Source organism: Pinus tabuliformis, chromosome 2_2 (assembly GCF_031772625.1).
Source record: "Pinus tabuliformis cultivar Carrire ecotype Pingquan chromosome 2_2, CPIR1, whole genome shotgun sequence".
NCBI classification, from domain to species: domain Eukaryota; kingdom Viridiplantae; phylum Streptophyta; class Pinopsida; order Pinales; family Pinaceae; genus Pinus; species Pinus tabuliformis.
The window spans coordinates 66521985-66531584 of record NC_142300.1 but is presented as its reverse complement, the minus strand read 5'-3'; positions in this window follow the sequence as shown (position 1 = coordinate 66531584).

Sequence of the window (9600 nt, the reverse complement as noted above, 5' to 3'; positions counted from 1 at the left end):
CTAAATGGTGAAATGGTTTCAAATCGGATCCACGGAGAAATTAAGGGTTCCCTAGGTCGGACTCTAGAAGGAATGAAAGAAGTCAACCGGGATGGGAAAGCATGATGCCAGAAACTGACATCCTGTCAAAGATCCCATGTGGACCTATGGGTTATGGCCCACATATACATCGAAATCCTTAGGATTGGTGGATTTTAACAAAACTCTGACCAATCACCAAACAGCGGAATAACACAGATCCCGCCAACGAACGTCGGACCCACTCCGAACGCATACAATTGGAACCCAAATAAAATAAATCCTAGTTCAATTCTTATCGGGTCCGCCTTTCCCACAAATATTATAGGATTAATTCTCCATCGTTGATCTTACCCCTTCAATCCAATGGTTGATTGTTCACCTGACCAACCAACCTACTCGGCGATCCTCCACTGTTTGATCAAAGCACATTTGATCCAACAGTCAGCAGTGATATCGGACGGGAATCTTGCGCTACGTTTAACCGCCCCTACAGAGCCGATAAGGAATATAAATCCTTGATGTATAAATGTTCGAGTCCGATTTTGGAACTAAAGTTTGATCACTTTATAACGCGATATCCGTTGGATATAAGAGGCCATCAAATGGATGGTTTGCAGGACTTCAACTAGCACATGGTTTAAAAACGGGCTTAACTCCCGCAGTTGACTGTGACCTAAGAGTTGAATATGAGATCGATGACTAGGAGTGAGTGCGGGGCTTCAGCCACGATCAAGGAATTTGTAATCTCCTACCCCCCGTAGTTGCTGATCACCGTCGGATCTGCCAGCCAATGGACAGTCCTGATTTATTTTGGGGTTTCTTCACAAATTTAACAAGTTCCGCCAAGACTTAGCGCTTCCGCCAAGTTAGTCAGTCTCTAAACTATATACTCCGGTTTCTTAAAACATATCCAGGCTCTTAACTGTTCACTGTAATTACAGAGGATTCAACCTACAATCTATGAAACCAATCACATAACAAAAGATCACGCAAAACAAGCTTTGTACACAAACTCCTTTTATTCATAACAGTATTTACATAATGTACAGAACATCTCGTGCTCTGATCTATTCTCTCTTCTACTTAGCTCTCTCTACACTATATAACCTCTGTGTAACACACTCTGCCTACTCTAACACACTCAATACTGAATTACACAAAGAAATACACAATCCACACTGTATTCATATTGATAAATATTTATAGAAGAAATAGTCACACTTGACTGTTTCAGTTCTCCCCTCGCTCATCCATCCTATCTTTCCATCTGAATCTAACCCCTCACTCATTCCAAAAGATTACAATTTATACAAAATGCGGATTCATGAACCCATTTAGTTCAGATCCAGAAATCTCTCATTCTTCCCTAAAGAATCTCTTCACTCCACTCTTTTCTCAAACAAATGCTAATTTAAGCTTTCACATCCCTCATATCCTATTCAAACCAGATAATCTAACTGCTTTGCCTAATCTCCACGCAAGGAGGATCAATCAGCCAATTATACCCTTTTCTGCTCAGATTTTGACAACAAATAAAACACTCTCATACATTTAAATTAATAAAATTAATTAATCTCTTGTCTTCCAACCCTTTGTTAGCCACAACATGTGATCATACCATCACATTGTTGACTAGGTCTAAATGCTCCTGCATCAGACTCCCAAAGTTGAAAGTTTTCATGACCTCCTAGTCATGTGTTTCTTCTGTTGATCATCCAGTATCCCAAACTTTACTTTGTAACTGGTCCCATGTTGTTGATTCATTTCTTCTGCCACTGTCACTTCTGTTCTTCCAAGATTCCAAATCTTATGTTGTTGTTGTCCACTTTCCTTGCAGATACAAATTTCTTTTGTTAATTTCTCTTCCTTGTTGTCTCTCTTCTTAGCTAACTTCATCTTCCACACTTTCTCAACTTCCTCTTTACAATTTGTTCTTAGCTGAACTCCGCTAACATCTGTCTACTGTACATTCTCCCTTACCATAGAAATTATGAAATTTCTGTCCAAATCTTCTTCACCTCTGTCATTTACAAACTGTTGCTTGTACTCTACAGCTTCCCTTTCATTATCATTAAAGATAATCTTCCCCTTTATCTTATCAGGTTCATCTAATAACTTTTCCAGTAATTTGAATCTTCCCTCATCTCCAATAAGCATATCATTTGCATATGACTCCTCTTCCCTATATAAAACCGAATTTATGCCATAATTAACATATTTAAAGTTAACATGGATTTCTGTGTCCACATATAACTCTGCCATCAAGTCCTTATACTAATCCTCTGCAAAATTTATAAAACTTTCAATAAACTTCATTTGAGCACTTTCCGGTTCATTACAGAATATTCCCTGTTTTGACACAAAAATGTCATTCAACAATTCCAGAATTAAATTCCCCTGAAATATATCATTGTGAAGTATCCTTTCACCTTTTGTACAACTAATTAATGTTGTTTCATCTTCAACTACAACAGAAACAAAATTGTGGTTTTCTAAAGCTTCTTCATGGTTTACAGATTCATGAAAATAATCCACTTTAAAATCACAGAATTCCTGAACTTCTGTATTTGTCAACATCATCCTACATTCCTTCACATTTTCCACACAATCTGGATCTTCTACTAGAGATACTTCATTCTAGTTATCATCACAAATGTTCATTTGTTTGTCTTCAGCTTCCTTAATCATGACAATTTCCCTGTCAATACCATCATTCTCAAAAGTATTAAATACATGCTCAAAATATTCTTCTATTTCAACTATTTCCTCAAACAGTTTCACTTCTTCATCAACATGCATAAGCACATTTTCCAATTGTTGTTCATCACCTGTCAAACCTGAAAATATACACATCATGCCAGTTTCAAAAATACAAGGCTCTTCATCTGAACTCTCATTGACCAAACCTTAATGCTCCTTTGAACTATTTGGATAGTTCACTAAGTTATTAAGAAATTCTTCCTCAACATCTCTGATTTCCTTTTCATCAAAGAAAACTTATGGGACTACAGCTTCTTGACTTTGCTTGACAACTTCATCATAATTCTGCCTAACATCCCCCTATCCTTCACAATTTTCTCCAACACTTAGTTTATCCAAATAAGACAACAATGTCTCCTCTTCTATGATAAGACTTTGATCTTTCAAAGATTTCCTTGACTTAACTTCTTTAGCTGATTTCTCTGTGTCAGCTTCGCTTCTCTTCACTTCACAACCCTGCAATGCATTAGCTTCTCTTCCTCTGTCCATTTTCCATTGGTTTTCTATCCATGTTAATATTCCTTCTAACATGATCCAATAAGTTTTCACTAAGAGAATACACAACCATTTACTCATACCTTTTAATTTTCTCCACCAATTGAAGTCTTGAAAGTCTTCTTGCATCTCCTTTTCTGTTTTTCTTGTCTTTGCCTCTTTCATAGAGTCAATTTCATTTGGCTGCATACCTACAACTTTACATTGACACAAATAATTAATCCCAAAATTATGAGATTCTCTTGCTTGTGAAGATGCTACCAGCACCTTTCTCTCATGTTGATCTGTATAGATTATCTCTTCATCACTATCATCACTGTCATCACTGTCTGCTTCCCCAAGGAGAGATCCTTTCTTTGGTTCACAAATGTATTCTACTCCTTCATCCTCAACTTTTTGAAGCATTAACTTCTCAGCAAACAATTCTCTAACAGGGCACTTAACTCTTTTCCCCACATAAAATCCTTGTTTCCATTCTTCTCTGATTCCTTTTTGTACCAACTTCTTCAAATGACTGAGTTTTGCCTTCATCTCAACCAACTCTATGTCCATTTCTTCTTTACTCATTCTTTTGAGTCCAACTACTTTGGCACTCTTTTTCTCTGTCTGTGACTTTGCTCTGTACCCCTGTTATGACTATCAATAGTCAATTCCATTTCTTCCTTTGGTGAACTTCCCTTGTACACTGGTGAGATGCAACTAGCCATTTCTTTCATCTGTAACAAGTCTCCTTCATGCCTCACCAAACTTTTCTGAGTTCTTTCCTCGAACCTTTCACTGACTAGCAATTCTACCCAGCACTCCTCTTATCGAAATTGTTATCTTTAAGACAACTCTACCCACAATCACAATTGTGGAGTTGCCTCAACAACTTCTACCCAACCGTAGTTGGAAGTTGTTCTCAGCTTCTCTTGAACACTCCTTGTTCTAGGCTGTTGCATCTTCAATTGCTCACTTCCTTCTTTCATTCAGTAATTTCATTTACTGTTGGGTATTGTCACTTTTACTCATCTGAGAGTTCTTCTTGCTTCATCTTCTTTAACATAGCTCATGTGCTATGATGCTGATACAATTCATTCTACCTTCCAGCAATTTCGTTGCTTCCATTGACTTGTACAATCTTATCTCAAGATACATCAAAGTACCTTTCAAACCTGCCAATTTTCCTTCAAAGATGTCTTAAAACTAATTCCCATTCCATCAGTTAAATCTTTGCCAAATGATTCATCTATTCACTATTTCATTAAAACTTCCCGATTCAAAAGACTCCATACAATCAGCAACTATTCTTCATCTTACAGTTAAGATTCAATTTGAAATTCACCTATATTTACAAATTCATGACACACTACAAATTCCTTCTGATAATCTGTTGTAAGCAAATCCTGTCTTGCTTCTGCAAATTCCAAAATCCATCCCTTATAGTGGTTCTTCTTTCAGATCTATCAAACCCAATCTCTGTTCTTTCAACCATCAATATCATTGTCTTCAACAATAATTTAAGTAATCCGTAATCATTAAAATTCTTCAAATCATTTAAATGATTTCAGTCATAGCAATCCACTCTTCTATTTGACTTTAAATTCAAAATATTTTACTTCAATTTACCTTTTAAATCAAACCAATCATTCAATCAACTTACATGGAAATTTCATTTTCCTGAAAGAAAATTTTCACTCTCTTGTTTTTCTTCAGACATCCAAACAAATCTCTGTAAAATTACAAAATAAATCTTCTTACTAGATTTTCAATATCTTGTAGTAATTCCCAAATTTCAACAATTATGATAGAATATCAAACTGCCTCTAATTAAGAATTCTAACAGGTATCTCCAATGTTCTTCTGATCATCCCAAGACTTTTCCCTTATAGTTTCTCTGCTGAAATTGCTTCATTCACTTATTTGTCACGGCTACTTGCTAAGAATAAAATTCATCCCTTCAACCAAACTCCACAAAGCATTGGTCTAGCTCTGATACCAAAAATGATGCCAGAAAACTGACATCCTATCAAAGATCCCATGTGGACCTATGGGTTATGGCCCACATATACATCGGAAGCCTTTGGATTGGTGGATTTTAACAAAAAATCGACCAATCACCAAACAACGAAATAACATAGAACCCGCTAATGAACATCGGACCCACTTCGAACGCATACAACCAGAACCCAAATAAAATAAATCCCAGTTCAATTCTTATCGGGTCCGCCTTTCCCACAAATATTATCGGATTAATTCTCCGTCGTTGATCTTACCCCTTCAATCTGACGATTGATGGTTCACCCGACCAACCAACCTACTCAGCGATCCTCCACCGTTTGATCAAAGCACATTTGATACAATAGTCAGCAGTGATATCAGACGGGAATCTTGCGCTACGTTTAACCGCCCTTATGAAGCCGATAAGGAATATAAATCCTTGATGTATAAATGTTCGAGTTCGATTTTGGAACTAAAGTTCGATCACTTTATGACCCGATATCCGTTGGATATAAGAGGCCATCAAATCAATGGTTTACGGGACTTCAACTAGCACATGGTTTAAAAACGGGTTTAAATCCCGCAGTTGACTGTGACCTAAGAGTTGAATATGAGATCGACGGCTAGGAGTGAGCGCGGAGCTTCAGCCACGATCAAGGAATCCGTAATCTCCTACCCCCTGCAATTGTTGATCACCATCGGATCTACCAACCAACGGACGGTCCTAATTTATTTTGGGGTTTCTTCACAAATTTAACAAGTTCTGCCAAGACTTAGCGCTTTTGCCAAGTTAGTCAGTCTCTAAACTATATATTTCGGTTTCTTAAAACATATCCAGGCTCTTAACTATTCACTGTAATTACAGAGGATTCAGCCTACGATCTATGAAACCAATCACATAACAAAAGATCACACAAAAAAACTTTGAACACAAACTCTTTTTGTTCATAACAATGTTTACATAATGTACAGAACGTCTTGTGCTCTGATCTATTCTCTCTTCTACTTAGCTCTCTCTACACTATATAACCTCTGTGTAACACACTATGCCTACTCTAACACACTCAACACTGAATTACACAAAAAAATACACAATCCACACTATATTCATATTGATAAATATTTACAGAAGAAACAGTCACACTCGACTGTTTCAGTTCTCCCCTCGCTCATCCATCCTATCTTTCCATCTAAATCTAACCCCTTGCTCATTCCAAAAGATTACAATTTATACAAAATGCGGATTCATGAACCCATTTAGTTCAGATCCAGAAATCTCTCATTCTTCCCTAAAGAATATCTTCACTCCACTCTTTTCTCAAGTAAATGTTAATTTAAACTTTCACATCCCTCATATCCTATTCAAACCAAATAATCTAACTGCTTGGCCTGATCTCCACACAGGGAGGATCAATCAGCCACTTATACCCTTTTCTGCTCAGATTTTGACAACAAATAAAACACTCTCATACATTTAAATTAATAAAATTAATTAATCTCTTATCTTCCAACCCTTTGTTAGCCACAACATGTGATCATACCATCACATTGCTGACTAGGTCTAAATGCTCATGCATCAGAGAAATTAAGGGTTCTCAAATATGGGTATTAGAGGAAAACATGTAAATGACTAACTGTGCAAAACAGAGTGTACTTAAACAATTTTTGAGTGATATCTCCAGTCAATTCATTCAAATTTAGAACACATTTAAGATTATGAAACACATAAGAAGGCAACAAGATCAAACAAAGAAGATACTTCACTGCAAATAACTCATCTCATGAATCTTGTAGCGAAATCCTTTTAGTACTTGCTCCAGTCTGCTAAGTTGAAAATGGTACAATCACCCTTAGGTTTTAAGATCAGAATAACTCTACAAATGTAAAATAATCCACCATAATGCTTTGAATTATGAAGTATTTATACAAAAGGAATTACAAAATATCTCAAACTGCATTGAGAACTAATCTAGGAAAAAGAAATATCTTCATGCAAGAAGATAGAGACAGCTATTGAACTGATGCTTGTTGTCCCTGTTATTTAGGTTTTGTTGGATTTGTTCTTTGATCTTTTGCCCTTTATGCTGCTTGGCTATTTGGTCTTCATGCTGGATGTTCTGTTTTACTTTAACCTTTCATCTGATACACTTTAACCTTGCTAACCTGTCAATATCCTTTTACTGTGTTGTTTTACTTTTTACTGTGTATTTACTACAGTAAATCATTCAGTTTTTCCCATCTTTCCTCATTTGGTAATTGGATATTGAGCATTTTTCTGTATATTTCATCTGCCTCTGTATATTTGGCAAAAGTAGGCTTATTAATAAACAAGTGTTTTACCTCATGCTAGAGGTAAAACAAGTTTTCAAAAGTTTGATACAACACTTTGCCTGTTGGTAAGCCCTTCATAGATGAAGTGATTACCTGTTCTCTGGCCACTTCCCTGATCTTCTTATTATAATCCTCATGTGTCATTAACTTATCATTTATTACTAAGGGATTAGGTAATCCCTTTTCCTTCAAAAGTTCGAACTTAGCCATGAACCTGTCAATGGCTAGTTGCATGTTTTGACACTTATCTTCTAAATTCAACATCAAATTCCTCTTAGTGAGGACTTTTCTGACTTCCAAAATTGTACCTGTCCTATCAGGTATCTCCAGTTCTTGCAGCTCATACTTATTCTTGGAGTTGAGGAAGTGGATGATTCTTGTTGCTTCCTCTGGCATATCTCCAAGTTCTATTTTAACCCTTTCAATGGCTTCTGTAGCCTGTTTTATTAAATCAATCTGTTCAAAAATGACCTAGATGGATGGCCAAATATCATTGACAGAGTCAATGATATTGGCCCACAGTTGCTCCTTAGCCTTACCTATAGGTTCATTGAGTGTCAGTTCTTTCTCCAGGCTTTTTATTCTTTCATTCATCCTTGTAGCCTTTTGTTGTTCTTCTTTATGCATGATCTGGGCAAGTCTGTAATCTGTCTCTAGGCTGGTGACTTTCTCCTTCAGTCTATTCATCTCCATGGTCTGAATGGACATTTCTTCCACTGCTTTGGCCAGCCTGTTTGCTTCATCACTTGTGGAGGCTGTTGTTGTTGATCTTGTTGCTAATGTAGTTGATGCAGATGTCAGTAGTGCAGTGGCCATTGGAGCAGTGGGAGCTAATGTTGTTGCCAAAGTATAAGGTACAGTTGTGGTTACTGTTGTAATGAAAATTGCAGGAGCATTATCAATACTAGCTTGCTTGAGTAGAATCAAGTTATCCAACTCCTTCTCCATCTCCTTTAACTGCTCATTCAGTTGCAGCACTAAGTCCATCATTTCCTCATGATTGGTATGGCTTTCTAGGACTTCTTTTGTCTGTGGATGGTGCAAATGAGGCAACTTGAGTTGTTTCTTGAGGGCTGATATGTCCTCATTCTTCTTTTTTATCAATTTCTCTATGGCCTTAACATCACTTGGGTCATGGCCTAGTTCAATAACCAAGTCCTCCAAGGACTTTATCCAGGTGTCTTTAGCCTGTGAAGAGGGTCTCTCCAATTTGTACCAAGTTGTTACACTATCCAATGAATCCTACAGCTTGTAAGCAACCATGGCCTTTGCTGTGAGGGTGGAGTAGATCATTTCTCCAACCTACTTGTGAAACTCTATCTGATCAATGGGATGAACATCCCTATCCAAGACCTCAAAAATTGTCTTCTTGTAGTCCGTTGAGGTCTTTGGTTGCTGTATAGTGGGCTCCAAAAATGAGACCTGTGTTTTTCCTTCTTCGATGCCAAAGGCTGACATCAGTCTGGTCTGGTTTGGTGGTGTAAGCTTGAGGTACTTGGAATACGTTTTTGCTTTCAATTTTTCATTCCTCGTCTTTATCTCTTTAAATTTGTCTTTGATGTTCTTTTCCTTGTCAGTTGGACTGACATAGGAAGAGATCTCCATACTCGGTTGTCTATCTATCATCTATGTGTTGGAGGTTGATGGTTGCTATGTTTCCTCTGATGTAGTTGCTTCTTTACTTCTCTGCCCCATTGCCTCAGTGTCAATTATTTCTTCTGATGCAATGTTCTCCTCCTATTCAGACACAGGGTTCAACTTGGGCCTCTTGCTTGGCTCAAACAGCTCTTCAGTAGTCTCCATGGCAGAGCTAGATGCCTCCTCCCTATTCCTCTTAGGATTCTTCTCTTCATTGGTTGGGCTCTGTATGACAAGAGGAATGTTCATTGGCTCCCCTTGTTCTGGAACCTGCAGGAAAGAGTTATGATCAAATTGTCTTTCCAAATCAATGATTGTGTTCTCCACATCCACAACAGTGTTATACATATCAATCAAGGTGTTCTCCATCCAATC